At 44.6% G+C, this 15,540-nt stretch overlaps 1 long non-coding RNA gene and 1 pseudogene across 1 annotated transcript; one reads left to right on the forward strand and one right to left on the reverse strand.

Moving 5' to 3' along the window:
* The first annotated feature begins 463 nt into the window (after positions 1 to 463).
* Positions 464 to 3,221, forward strand: LOC115274590 (annotated as a pseudogene).
* An 843-nt stretch (positions 3,222 to 4,064) lies between these two features.
* Positions 4,065 to 14,321, reverse strand: LOC115305133. The gene is made up of 3 exons (XR_003914745.1): positions 14,247 to 14,321; positions 5,544 to 6,558; positions 4,065 to 4,103 (listed from the first exon to the last, which is right to left on the reverse strand). It is a non-coding gene; the product is annotated as an uncharacterized LOC115305133 (long non-coding RNA).
* Between the last annotated feature and the right edge of the window lie 1,219 nt (positions 14,322 to 15,540).

The raw sequence follows: 15,540 nt of genomic DNA on the forward strand, positions 1-15,540 counted from the left end.
TCGAGAATACTAGAATGGTACGTTAGCCCCGGAGGCTGTAAACGCGGCCAGCAGGAGCTGGAGCGGTAGTACCAGAGGCACACACGTGCAGGGTGGACACATGGGATGAGGGGGTGACAAGGGAGACGGGCCAGATGCTGGAGGGGACAGCGGTCCAGCGGCGTGGTAGGATGGGTGGTGTAGGCGTGCGGGTGGGACTGGTAAGGGCAGCCTTCGGGGGGGGGGGGGGCTGTCCCCTGCGCGCCTCCCGAAAGGAGGCTCCGCTGCAGCTTCCACCGCAGGGACTCTCGCGGCCCTGAAGCTTCGTTCAACTCAGAGCACTACCTGCGCGCCTCCTCCTGCTACCACACGGCCCTCGGTTGTCCTCGTGACTCTCCAGTGCCGGTGGCACGGCTGTCCCGCTGCCACGTGGGTTCCAGGGCCTCCTCTTCCTCGGCCTCGTTGCTCGGCCAGCGCTTGGCCTATGGCCCGCGTCCCTGCGACATCCGACGGGCTGGACCGGAGTCCGGAGCTGCGCACACCAACGAGGAGCGGCTGCAAGGCCTCGACGACGCCTTCGCCGTGTTCACGACAAGGCACACGCGCGCAAGAGGCGGAGGAGCCCGCGCCAAGCCCAGCGGCCTGCGCTGGGGCAGCGCCCAGTTGGCCCGTCTCGCCTCGCCAGCGTTTCCTGCGCGGGCTGCGCGCGCAGCTGGGGGAGGCGCGCTCGGCGCAGGCGCGTCTGCCTGGTGGAGGCGGTGCGGCTGCGGGGCTTCTGCTGCTAGGAGGGGGGCCAAGGATACCCCGAACGCACAGGAGCGCTACGTGGATGGCGCCTCGCTGGCCTGGACCTGGTGAAAAGGCTGAAGTCGTTGCTAGACCAGCTGGCCTTAGTGCGCCAGGTGCCAGACGAGCAGGCGGCTGAGCCGCTGGCCACACTGTAGGGGTCGTCGCCGGCCTCGGGCTCCGTCAACATGGCTATGGCCACACCAGACCTCAGTTCGGCGCTGAGGGAGATCTGTGCCCAGTACGAGTCCCTGGGCGCCAGGGACTTCAGTTTTGCCAACCTGAACAGGTGGCGCGAAGCACTGAGGCCAGCTACGGGGAGATTCACGAGTACCGGCGTCAACATGCACCATTGAGATGGAGGGGCTGCGTGGGGCCAGAGTGTTGGGAGAGGCTGGAGCTGGAGAGCGGCCCAGTGCACACACGGCTAGCTGCCGGGATAGTGTTGGGCCGTTGGAGAGTGATCTCACCAAGAGTGTGACATGGCCTTGCCACCTTCAGGAATACCAGGATTTGCACAGTGTCAAAATGGCTCTTGGCGTTAAGATAGTAGCTTTACGGGGAACTGCTGGAAGGCGAAGACACACGATTTAGCACCAGTGGATTAAGCATTTTAGGACTGAATCCACATTCTGATCCAAGTTATCTGGTCCCACCTAGAATCCTCAGTTTTATGACTTCCAAAGTCTCATCCGCTGGGCTGTCTCTTAGGAGAAGGAGGTTTCTAAGATAGCCTCTAAGAAAAACCTCCCAGGTAGGGGGAAATGTTGAAGAAATATTGGAAGAGACCATAGTATCAACCAAGGAAACCAAGAAATCAAATAGAGAAGAAAGCACTACCTGAAGCCAAAAAAGAGAATTCTGGTGCTTAAAAAACAATGTTTAAAAGAAGGTAATATGTAGGGGCGCCTAGCTGGCTCAGTCGGTAGAGCATGTGCCTCTTGATCTTAGGGTTGTGGGTTCAAGCCCATGTTGGGTGTAGAGATTACTTAAAAAAATAACATCTTTTAAAAGGGGGGACAATATGCATTTGACTTGTTAAAGATCCTATTCCTGAATCAAAACACTTGTCACCACTATAAAATGTTTTCAACACTTCCATTTCCTATTTAGCATGGAATACTTTCTCTAATAAGAAAACTACCTCTTTGGTTGGAGAAAACTACAGTCCTTAAGTAATCACAGAGGGGTTAATTGAAGAATCCAGCCTTCTCACCTAAAGTTAAAGCTTCACAGCAATAGATGATTCAGGTACAGAGGAAGTAGAAACTAAGAAGCTAAATCTGTGATCATCATTTGCTATGAATTGAAATTAAAACCTATATCCACTCACTATGCCAGCCATTGCCCAGCTACATAATCTCATTCTAGTTTCCTAAAACATGAGATCACTGCCAAAGATTAACCAATGATCCATGCCTGACACCACTATGACAGAATTGTTTCACAAATGATAGGTGTTTGTTTAATGGATACTTTGCTTCCCATCATATACAATTCCATAAATCCTTTTTTTTTTTCTATTCATGGGGGGAAAGTGCCAGTGTAGTATTCTTCACTTTAAACACATTGGGATTCTTCTTAATAGAACTCACCCCTTTTGTTTCTTTGCTCAATGGATAAAATTAGATTCATGTTGACCATTTCTATGATTTGTGTAATAAATTCTCACTGTGCATTTCATATCCTTCCAATATTGTAAGTAAAAAATAAATGGCAGTACAAGTTATAAGGATTGCTCCTAATAAATAAAATAATGAAGAATCCTAGATGTTGGTTTTCAGCTTATTCAAATCCATTTAATTAGGAGAAAAAACTATTAAGAATGTAGCTTTTCACCATAACTGTGGAAACACAGGAATAGTACCCCAAGCTGTGATTAAGCTGACCTTAGATTTAGTAGAATAAGGTAGAAAAGATGAGTTTTTTTGGTGAATGGAAAAAGCGAAGGTCTCGTTTATCTGTGGCAGTTCTTTTGTGGTGGTATGGACTTCGCTGTTTGTGCCCTTATCCTTTGATGGAACGCACACACTACCCTTACTACTAGCCTGGGTCCTCAAGAGGCTTTGTTTTCACTCTCCTATGCCTCTTAAGAGTGCCGAGTGTAGATTATGTTATCGCCAGGACACAGTGCTACTGCCCTAAAGTCAAAGAAGTCACTTCTAGTCAATGAACACCACCAGCAAAAACAAAAAACAAAAAAACTTTCTTTTTTTCTGAAAGAGTCTTGCCCAACAATTTTACCATTACTGAAGGGTTTGTAGGGTGTCCCTTGCCCACTGAAGAGGAAGGGACACTGAGACCAGAGAAGGGGCATACATGCTCCCAACTCCTGTACTCGGAAGCTCATTCTGGAGAATGCCCAGCGGTGTAGCAGCTACATTGCATGGTCTTCCACAAATGCCAAGTCTGTGTAGAATTCATTCTGTGTCCGCAGTCACTTCTACCAGACCTAAAGAGTTGCCTTGCTTCTGTCCCACATCTCCGCTCTGTGGTAACAGGGACATGATACTTTTATTGAACTTTCTTATTCTAGTACACACTTCAGTAATTCAAGGAACTTGAGAGGTACTTTTCTTCTTTCCCTTACTCCATCTTTATCTTTACTCCCCACACTTACTGTAAAACATTAGTAAAATAAGTAAGAGTCACACAAATTCCACCAACAGGGGGGAAAAAAAGCAGCTTTCCTTTGAGTCTATGCACTCTAAATCTGGGAGTCTCCCCTCCCCACACTTGCTCCCTCCCCACCCACCCCCACACCAATGCCAGCCTGTCTGACAAATAAAATCTTATGAATCATGAAAGCCAAAAATCTATTTTAATCCTAAAACTAACTTCTACATTGCTATTTTGTAACTTGTGTTGTTCCTAATTTTGGTATTAACCAGTCAATGTTTTAATTTTTTTCTAATTCTAGAAGATGAATAAGGCCAAAAATGTGTAAATTAACTAAAATAATCCATATTACTAGTTTCTGTGTTTCTTCAAGAGACAGGATGCCAGACAGAAGACATTTTTGAGATATAATCTGTTATCAGTCTAAGTGCTGTAAGTCTGGGTTTTTTAAGAGGCTTAAATCACAGTGCTTGCATTACTACTTGTAAAGCCTATTTCTGCTGATAGTACCTGACTGCCTTTCTTTTGTTGATGAAAGAATTGAGAAGTTGGAGTCAGAGCAGGATGGATTTGGCAGAAGCTTTTCTGTATTTCTCCATTGTCTGGTCTGGTTGGGAAAACGAAAGAATTGCTCAATGCTCTTTTATTTTAGTTCTCTTTATTTATCTTCTAATGTTTCTGGTCGTTTGAACTATATTTAGAATCAGACACCGGGGATGCTGTGAAAAAGAGAGAGGGACAGAAGGAGGGAGGAAGGGACAGAGACGAAAACAGAGAATCAGGATGAGATTTGAATCCTGGCTTGGATTCTGGCCTTTTCTGTGATAGGACAGTTCCCCAGAACTAAAACTCATTATTTACTTTAGAGCTAGTGAATTCCCCAGCAGAAGCAGAGGTGGTAACGTTGTGGCTTCCCATCTGTGAATATTTGGGCTTATGTGGTGCTTTGTGAATGCCTCTCTCCAGCAAAACGGTTCTGGGACTTACAGTCCATGGAGCCTGCCATCCAGAGGCATAAATCCCCCTGCTGGATTCTCCATCCAGACGTCTGGATTTAGCAATGCCACCACCAGCTATTCTCTCTCTTTAGGAGCTTGCCTCACTGTTATGCATGTTGCTGACCTTGCTTCCAATAGGTAGGTAATAGTTTTCCATATCTCCTTAAGGATCGCTCACATCTCCCCTTAATACTGCTCTCCCCTCTCTGTCCTTGGACAAGGCGGCAGACAGAGTCTGCCAGTTTTATTAGGTATGAAAGTAATTGATAAGTCCTTCAGAAGGCAGAGCCCTGAAATCAGAGCCAGCCTGCACAAAAGGGCTAAGGTCCACCAGCCAGGAAGAAGGGAGGAGCCCTTGGCCATGGGGTGATTTATGCTGCGCCAGCCCTCCAAATCTTTCCTATGTGTCCTCTCGGGAGAGTTCCTACCTGGACTCAGGCCTGCCCTCCATGGGCACTGGACCTGGGCTCCCTCCTCCCTGGTGTCAGCATTCACCTGCCCTCCCTTGTACCTGCATTTACCACTCTCCTAGGTGATAGGCAGCAGAGGACTCAGGCTAAAGAGATGGGCTTGGAGAGCAGCTCTGGGGATTGGAACCCCAGTCACTTAGTAGCTGTACAACCTTGGGCAAGTTATTTGATGCTCTATCCCTCACTTTGCTCCTCTGTAGAAAAGGAATAATAATAATACCCTATGACAGGGCTTTTGTGAAGACTGATGAGTTAAACTGTGGATGAAGCACTCTGCCGTGCCAAATAAGTGTTAGTTACTACTTGAAAAACTCACTCCTCAAAGGTGTTAAAAGTGATAACTGTTTTATATGTTGTCACTTATGTGATTTTTGTATTTTAATGAGAGCCTTGTGGAAAGGGTCCAAGAAATTAACTTCAAAGGACAGAACTATCGAGAAAATGTAGAGATCTTCTATTAGTCTTAAATCATACTGTTGCAGCTGTCCAAAACACTGATCTTTCCAGCCAAATATTTTTTAATCTAATACTTCCTCTCAATCAAGGAGAATGAGGGTGGCTGCTTAAGAATTATCACAGATCAAAGACTTAATTAATACAGGAAGCAAGTTGGTCAGGGCTAAAACAAGGTCAAAGTCATTCCCTATGCTAAATACCACAGTGCAAAGGAAAGAGTAGTACATTTACCTACCTGCCACTCTCCTTTTAGATTTTATTTTTCCTCATCCTGGACACAAAAGTTTGTAGCCAATAGGATGTCCATAAAGGAACAAAGGTTCATAAAGCAAATCTCCAAAAACAGGAAGTTAATAGCACAGATGTAGACGATTTACTTCCTAATCATCTCATAATTCTCTAATGTGTCTGACTACAATGTATTCCTTAGGAATAAAAAACGAAGAAGGGCTTAGATGAGTGACAAAAGTAGGTCCTGAAGAGCAGAAGATGGGTTACTAACACTAACATCTCCCCTTTGCCCTGCCCTCATGGCTCACTATTGGTAGATCTGAAGTCATGGAATGGACCCTTGCCAATTATTATTTTGTTAATGTTATTATTATTAATTAAACTGTTCATATTCTGCACCCTCCCAGTTTTGAGAAGACTTCTTTTCCTATACATCTTGATGCAAGGCAAAACTTGCTTCCCATTGCAGGAGCTGAAGACATTCTCCCAGCGTCCCTTGCACTTGGGGCTCAAACTGTGCCTGAAACTCTGTCAATCAGATGCATGCATTGCAGCCTTTAGCTAATGGTACAAAGAAGCGATGAGGAGTCTCCTGGCTGGCAGTTGGCGGCGGCCGTGTCAACCATGCTGACTGTTTAGGAGCAGCAGCAGCAGCACATGTGACCGGTGACTTCAGAGGGCAGGCGGTGGCGTCCAGCGGTATCCTCAGTAGATGGGCTCTGGCGCAAGATTTTGGCCGCGGTCCGGCCCCATTTGTTCCTGCTCAATTTCTAAGACTGGTTCTGTAGTCTGTGAAATACACAATATCCTTTTATTAAATGCTTTTTTTTTCCCCTGCTTAAATCAACCACATCTGTTTCAGTTGTTTGCAACTATAAAACCCTGACGAATACAACTGGTGAGACAAGTTTTTCACTCTGATTGCCGGGACTGCCAGCTGTCTGCCAGTGTTCTCCATTTCAGCTTTTGGTACTAGAACTTGGATTGGAACTGCGGCCTCAGCAGCAGCAGGTCCTGATCTGCAAAAGAAAGGGTGATGTGAATTCTTTTGCATGTATCTTTTCTAGGTCAGTTGATTGATTTTTCTTTTTTTTTTTTTAATGCTTTATTTATTTTTGATTCAGACAGAGACAGAGCATGAGAGGGGTAGGGGCAGAGAGAGAAGGAGGCACAGAACCGGAAGCAGGCTCCAGGCTCTGAGCTAGCTGTCAGCACAGAGCCTGACGCAGGGCTTGAACCCACGAACGTGAGATCTGACCTGAGCCAAAGTTGGGGGCTTAACCAACTGAGCCACCCAGGCACCTCTGATTGATTTTTCTTTTTTCTGTGTGTGTGTGTGTGTGTGTGTGTGTGTGTGTGTGTGTGTGCTTTCAGCTTTTTTCATGCCTGGTAGTTTTTGATTAAATGTTAGACTCTCTGAATTTTATCTTGTCAGGTGCTGAGTAACTTTGTATTCCTATAAACATTCTTGAGTTTTGCTACGGGGGTATGGCTAAGCTACTTGGTATATTAGTCTCCTGACACTGCTGTAACAAATCACCTCAGACTTACTGGCTTAAATACGTAGGCATATACTCCTTCACTGTTGTGGGGGCCCAAAGTCTGAATGCAACGTGTCAGGAGGCTATCTCCAGAGGATCTAGGAGAGGATCCTTTCCTTGCCTTTCCAACTTCTGGTGGTGCCCAGCACTTCTTCCACTGTTACCATTCCAAGCTGACTCTGTCCTCCTATTGCTTTCTCCTCTGTGTGAATCTAGTCTCTCTTTGCCTCCTTCTTATAAGGACACTTGAGATGGCATTTAGAGCCTACTTGGAGAATCCAGGTTGATCTCTTCATTTGAAGATTCTTAATGTTACCACATCTGTAAAGATACTTTTCCCATTTAAGGTAACATTGATAGGTTCCAGGAACTAGGACTTGATATCGTTGGGCCACCATTCACCCTATTACATGTAGAAACAATCTGAGCCTTTTAGGTCTTGTTTTAAGCTTTGGCGGGACCAGAGCAGTGTTCAATCTAGGGTTCATTTTGTCTCACCACTGAGGCAAAGAACCATGAGAATTCCACCTGATGGCCCACAAATTATAAGGTTTTCTGCCCCAGCTAATGGGAAGAGGAGCGATTCCTGACTCTGTGAGCTCTAAAAATTGTCCTTCCAATGCACTCAGGTGATTCTTTCCCAGGCCTTGGCTGTGTTCCCTACACACTTGCAGTCATCTGTGCTCAGGGGACCCAGGGGGAGGAGGAGAAGCCTCCACAGATCTCCGGAGTGGTCTCTCTGTGCACCTTCCTCCTCTCCCATATGCTGCCTTGTGAACTCTAGTACCTGGGCTCCTGGGACTCCCAGCCCAGTCCTCAACTCTGGATATCCCCATCTGGCACCACAGCCTTGGGAAACTGCAGCGCTCCCCTCAATTTTTTCCTATATCTCAAGGATCCCTGTCTTTTGTCACCTGATGTCCAATGTCTTGAAAACCATCATTTAATGTGTTTTGTCTGTTTTTGTTGTTTTTGGGTAGAGACTATAAATCTAGTCTTTTATTCCATCTTGGCTAGAAGTAGAAAGCCATGTTTTTTAAGACTAACATTACAACCAACCGTACCTTCCCTTCCCCGTTCTCTCCTCTTGCTTACTAGAATGTGGGTTGTGGGAGGTGGTGCAGCCATCAGGAACTATGAGGTAGGAGCTGAGGTTGACAGACATAAGATAGAAGGGACCTGTGTACCGGCCCCTCACTGCCCGCTCAGACGCTTACCTAGAGAGACGTGCATTTCTATCTTGTTGAAGCCGTCATAGTTTTAGATCTCTTTGGTTCTGTAGTTTGGTAACTATTTAATACAACTATTATTTATGAAATATCATAGTGTCATCTAGTTTTGCCCTTTCTGGTAGCACGATTTGAAAATGGATACAGTTCTTTATTGAATGCTGCCAGTGGGCCTCAGTAGAAGTCTATAGTCACCTCCTCCTCAAGAACTCAAAACTGATTTCCCATGGGACTAAGTGCATATACATGTATGTATTTAAATAATATACACATTTAATAATAAGTATTTTATACATATATATAGTATATATATAAGCACAATAAATAACTTACCTAGTAGCATTTTATGACACCTACCTTGTAGTCCAGGGGCCATAAAAGTATGACCTGTGGGCTAAATCTAGCCTATCACCTGGTTTTGTAGAGCCCACAGCTAAGAATGGTCTTTACATTTTCATGCAGTAGAAAAAATATCAAAAGAATGTCTTTGACAAGTGAAAATCGTACAGAGGTTATATTTTAGTGTCCATATGTAAGGTTTTATTAGAACCCAGCCACACTCATTCATTTGTGTATTGTCTGTGGTTGCGTCCATGCATTAATGGCAGAGATGAATGGTTGTGACAGAGACTGTATGGCACGCAAAGTCCAACACATTTACTATCAGACCCTCGCCGAAAAAGCATACCAACCCCCATTTTAGTCTAAAACTCTAGATCTACCACTTAATAGGCATTTGGATGGCATTGTTATGTGGCATAAAAAGGATCTTCACTTACAGTACCAGCAAATGATTAAAACAAAACAAAAAACAAAATCAAAACAAAAAACAGGACTGTAGGCACTGAGCTCACTCACAGTTCTGGAGCATGTAAACAATAGAGTGTTCACACCTTGCAGTCAATAGCTGGTGGGTGTGGCTATTCCCACCATGGGGGAATTTCAAACTACCATGGAGCACACAGCCTGACCAAGGTTTTGTACTCACTCAGCGCACCAGATTTGGAATTAGACTCTTCTTGAGGTTTCCCCTCATCTCCACGTCCATAAAAAAAAAGAGGGGCTTTATATTAAAATGTTTTTACTTATAAATAATGCATTGGAATATTTCAAATCCTCAAAGTTTAAATTGACCATGCAACCATACTGTAATGACAAATGTGTCCCTCTCTTTCATGTAAAGAATTATCCTCCTATGTCCCGTGCTTTATTCCATTGGCCAAAACTTTTAGAAAGCTGTAAACTAGTGAGGAACTGTTTGCTGTAGATCCAATTACAGTAGGACCCTAAGTTAAAAATCCCTAAACTGAATGATCTCTAGGCTCTGTTCACATGTGAGGGATGGGTACCATTTGTGCAAGCACCAACTTTTAGCAATCGGAGTACAGCACAATTAAGAGGAGATGTTAATGGCATATATGGTCTGGAAACTGAAAAATGGCCAAATCTTGCCCTAAATCACCGACTTTTGAAAGCCTCCCTGAGAGAGATAAGTGTTTGGGTTTGGGTCCTATATGCAATGTAGAATCCAGGGAAGTAGGGTGAAGCCACAGAAGCCTCCTTTTATTCCATAGAAGGGAAGCCTGAGGAGGTCTGTCTCTGTCAGTTTCTTCATAGAGGTCCGAAAGTGTTGTATGAAGGAAAGGCTCTACCCAAAAAAAGAAAAGAAGCCTTTGCTTCGAGGTCTACAAAATGAGCTAGGCTGAGCTTTCTACACAGGCACCCAGGCCAGGCCAAAGAGTGAGAGGCAACAGGTCTTCCCAGTTTTGAGGAGCAAGCCCTGTGCCACCTAACTCCATCTTTCCCAGAAGTGGAAGTTGGAAAAGGGAGAGGGAATTCAGTGCACCCACCTCTGCAACTGCCTTGATAAAGGGAGTTGACCGTGGTTTTCAAGAGAGAAAGAAGAGGAAGCTGAAGCCTGCCTCCTTGGGTGGGCACAAGGCCTTCATCTCAGCACACTGATGCCCCCAATAGGTGTAATGGCCAATCAATGTCCTTAAAGCACCAACCACTGCAGAGGGGGAGGAGTGTTGAGTTCCCCCTACAGGCCAGGGCCAGATCCGTGCCAGAGACCTCAAAGATCCTTCCATTCCCTTGAGGTGGTCTGACTGCATCCATTTAACAAGCAAGGAAACAGAGGCTTAAGGAGGCTAGGTTCAAGGAAACTGTGGTACAGTGGGAAAAACATGGACTTTGGAGTCAAACAAATCTAGGGTGACTTAGCCCGCCACTGACTGTATGATTTAGCTAAGTGACTCTAAAATGTTAAATGTAAAAATGCAGTGAAACCCTACAGCATACGCAAGACTAGCATTAAGTCTAGCATCGGTAGGTGTGAGGTAACTTTATTTTCCTTTCTTTGTCCAAGATCCCGGGGTCAGGAAACAGCAGGAGGAGGTGGAATTCAAAGCGCAGTGCTCCCTCCTCGGTGAAGGTCTCCTCTCAGCTTCCCTAAGCACACAACCCAGGTTCCCATTTTGGACGTTTTTCACAGTTCAGCTGGTTGATCTTCAGATCTTAGAAGCAGAAGATAGTTCGCAAACAACCCCTTTTTAGGGCGAGAGTCCCCATCCCTTCCCCACTGCCTCTTCGTTCTCACCTCCTGGGGTGTGTAAACACCCCTCACGGGGCGGGGGGGGGGGGGCTGGATCCAGAAGGCTGGCCAGCCTTGCCCTTTCCCAGTGATTTTCAGGCTCACAAGGGAAACCCATGAAGGGAATCCCTCTGGGCAGCAAAGTCCATCCCTTTTATGGACAGATTCTCCTGCTGTTGCATAGCAAACCCTGAGCACATTTTTTGGCATGCAAAAGACTACAGATCTTTTTGTCCGAAAGGCAAAACATGACTCTCTGATTCATAACAGCAGCTCAGTTTAAAGGTTTTCAAATACCATTGAATGCCTCCTCTATCTAGATTTTTCTCGGACTTAATGAATAGTAAGATACTAAAGCCAAAAGGATCCCCATATTTACAAAAACGGTTTTGTGTAACTGGTTACCTCGAATTTAGGGTTTCTCAAGCAAAGCACTATTGAAATTTTGGATGGGACAATCCTTTGCATTGTGGAATGTTTAGCAACTTCCCTGGCCTCCATCTATGACATGCCAGTAACAGTGCCCCACACCACTTTCCAACTTGTGACCGTCCAAAATAGCTCCAGACATTATTAAATGTCCCCTGGGAGGCAAAATCACTCTAAATAGATCCAGTAGGAGATTTCAAATGGATTTTGAGCCTGCAATTTTTTAACCTCTTTTGCCATACTGGAGAATTCAAGTCATTAGTGAATCCAATGGGAATTTGGGGGGTACCAAGTATGGGTGGATTTAAGGCCGCCAAGAACAGTGGTGTACAGCCCAATACAGAGAGGCTCACTGTCTTATTTCCAACTCAATGTCAGGACGAGGTAACGTGGGTAGGATGCTGAACTAAACTGACACAAAACAACCCAGATGAACAAACCTTTTCTAAAATATTAAATATTAAAATATTAAAATCCCAGGACAAAATGCAGAAACTGCAGAGAAACCTCAAAGTACCCCGAATGCACTTCACATATGATCTCATTTAATTAATCCCTGGTGCAACTAGACAAGGAATGGGTGTCATCCCTTTTTACAGCTGGAACCAAACCTTGAGCAGGTTAAGTAATTATCTAAGGTCAGTCAGCTGATAACTGGTAGAGATAGGCTTAATACTCAGATTTGCAGGGGTGGGGGGCAAAAATATTGGAGATCAACCAGTGCTCATGTTTGGCCAAGGATTTGAATACAACAGTTTTTTTTTTTTTTTTTTTGAGAGACAGCACGATCAGAGAGGGTCAGAGAGAGAGGGAGATACAGAATTGGAAGCAGGCTCCAGGCTCTGAGCTAGCTGTCAGCACAGAGCCCGATGTGGGGCCCGAACCCACAAACTGTGAGATCACTACCTGAGCTGAAGCCAGATGCTTAACCAACTGAGCCACCCAGGTGCCAATTATCTTAACATTCCTAGGGTTGTAGATGGTGAAATTGGAACAGTGGTCAATGTAGCATTTTTTTTTTTTTTTTTTTGGATAGCCATTTCCCCAATCCTTTTAGCTCAGACAGCTCAAACACAGGATTAGTCTTTTGGATCAAATACAACACCTTCCTCTCTAATCATGGTCACCGATTCCCCACTCCCTGGTTAGATAGAATCCCAGTGCCCCTGAAGTCACTATGACCCCTGGCAGTTGCTAGTTCTCAGCCTATTATCTCTAAATCCACAACAGCTGGATTCTCTGGCATCAACCATTCTCTGGAAATTCAGCCCCAGCAGGTAACTGCAAGTCCCATTTCTGACATCCAAGGAAAAGTCCACCTGTCCTTCCATTGTTTGTCTTACAGAAAAAGCCACCCAATAGGTTCTGCAGATCCATAGAAATAAAAGTATAGAAAATAAAAAGGAAAAGAGGGCAGGGGTAGAATAAAGAGTGATAAAGGACTAGAAAAAGCAAAATACTGCAGCATACGCAGCACAGTAGGAAAGAAGAGAACGCTAAAATCAGAGGATCAGGAGAAAGAAAACAAAGAGAAAGAGAAAGGTCAAAAGATGAGAAAGAAAGAGAAAGAGAAGCTTAACCGGAAGAAAGGAATAATAAATAAAACCTGCTCCCAAGCCATCTTTGTGACGATTGACTTCTGGTTAGCTTTTAATTTGGACATCATCTGTGAACAAGTGGCAAGATGTCCGTGCACAACTCACAGTAAAAACTTCTATCTATTGGAACCCAACCATTCTAGACTGTTACCTTAGCCAAAATGGCTTAGCTATACTCCATTGGGGGGGGGGGGGTTAATGGAAATAATCAGAGTAAAAAGCTACTGTTAAGAAGCCAAAAGAAGAACACACACGGTAGATCTTCAGCATAGATTCACATATTTCGTGCCAAATGGACTCCCCATCACAAGGTCGTGAGGTTGCTTTTCCATAAATCATACTAGGCATGTGGCCTCACAGCTATAAAATCTTACCTACAAGATCAAAAATATTCTTCAAAACCATTGATCCAAAATCCATAAAAATGTAATAGTTACCATGTATTGATCATTTATCATTTTTCCTATAGCAACGCTGTAAGGTAAGAACCATTAGCCCCATTAGGGATAGAAATATTATGGCCAAAAAAGGTTGAGTCACTTGTTCAAGCTCACACAGCTAGTCAGTGGGATTGGCTGGAGACCTCTCAGTCATTCTCTCAAGACACACCTGCACCTCACCACACACACACACACACACACACACACACACAGTCGCACACTGCCATGGGGGTATATTCAATGCACAGTTTTTGCTACAGTAGACCAGTACGCCCAGAAATTTTAAGTTTTTTTTAATCCACAAAAGCTGAAACGAAATCATGCTTGGTGCTCAATTCATAGAATTATAGAATTCCAAGCAGGGACACCAGGGCCACAAAGTCCCCCTCTTTTTTTTTTTTTTGGCAGATGAACTAAACCCAGTGAATTGAAAGGTCCAAAGTCACAGCATTAGTTGCCTACAGTTAACTAGAAAATTAAATCAATCCCAAATCTTCATTCTTGAAAATGCCCTCTTCCTGTGGGTTTCCTTGTGCCCCTGAGGGCACATTCTTCTCTCCCAGAGGGCTGCTTTGCTGCTCCCACCCCAACTGTGGGGCCTACACAGCCTCCCAGCATGCCATTTTGCCTCGCTCCAGGGGTGGGGGCACGGGAAGAACAGCTCCCTGTTGTCGAGGTGCAGGTAGAGAGGAGGCCCAGGAGGCCTGTTTGGTAGACCACAGCTTTGCTAAGAAGCTATGTGGCAAAAACTAAATCAGCACTTCCCTACTCTTTGCTTGATACTATTACTTTTATAATCTATGGCTCCCTTTAAATACAGTGTAACATAACAGGCTTATAATTCAAAACACATTTGTACAAAATGTAAAATCCTTACTGTACAAGTCCATGAATGTAGGAAGCAATGTTCCCTTCAGGCCTCCTATTGAAAGCAGACAACACTTCTTCAAACAATCTGACCTTTTTTTTGTCTGCTTGCTTTCACGCTCTGCAACATCCACTCACTGTTGTTTTCCTATCGATCAACTGTTAGGTTTCACACGGGTCCTCTTGCTGGTATGGGAGTGCACGTTAAGCGCTTGTTTTCTTTCAGGACAGACATTCCCTGCTGTGCTTTTCCTGGATTTGGACTATTTTTATTATTTACTTTATGTTGCCATGGAGACGGGGAGGTCACAGATGTTAAGAGTTGGAATCTAGGGCCACAAGAGACATTTATCATTGTACTTTGTATGAAGTGAGCTCTTGTTCCCCATTTCTGCAGAGCCTACTGTTTATTTTGTAAAAGAGTTACTAATGAGGACTCAAGCCTAATGAATAATATGAAACTCTGCTTCACCTCCATGGCACATGTTTTCGACGACAGTAAGTGATCTTCTAAGAGAGCAAGGTGGGGCTCACGAAAATATGAAGATTAGCAGCTGTCAGTTCTTCTTCTTGTAGGAAACAGAATGATGCCTCAGAACAAGGGAGTCATTCATCATTCTTTCCCAGCCCCCTGAAGAAGAGAAACTTTCCCAAATTATTTCAACCATGCTCTGCAAGGGAACTAAGAGCCAGGGGGCTCACCAGCATGTCACCGTCATCACTGACAAACGTTTGCAGAGTATCAGTGAGCAAAGTATGAGTCTGAACAAAACAAAACATGGTGGGCAATGTTTATGAGGCTCCATGCTAAAACTATATTGTTTGATTACTACCCAAAGTGGGGATTAAAAGAAACATCAGCCTTTATTATTTTCAAGGCTCTCTGTGGCTCAAAGCACAACTGAATTGAAAAGAGATAAAAAACAGGGGCACAAAAACTCACTGCAGGAATCTTCAATGACTTGGGATTTTGAACAAGTACCTTACAGTGTTCGCTCCCCTAAGGGCCTGCCAAGGTGACTGGTACTTGCTGTAATTTTGTCCAGACCAGATTGGGGCCCTTAACAGTTTCCTTCTGCCTACAGGTGAGGCCAGGGGTGTCAAAACAAAACAAAGCAGACAAACGCCCAGCGGTAACAAAAGACTGCCCACATCACAATACTCAGTGCTTCGAGAAATTTCCCCTATCTGCTCTCTGAATGTACAAAGACTTTGATATCCTTCTTCAAATGCCCCATTTGCTTGCTTCTTTGACTATTGGCTCCTTCCAGACCTTACTCTGGGTCCTATCTTTGAGATTCTCC

This window comes from Suricata suricatta, chromosome 2 (genome assembly GCF_006229205.1).
Source record: "Suricata suricatta isolate VVHF042 chromosome 2, meerkat_22Aug2017_6uvM2_HiC, whole genome shotgun sequence".
NCBI classification, from domain to species: Eukaryota; Metazoa; Chordata; class Mammalia; order Carnivora; family Herpestidae; genus Suricata; species Suricata suricatta.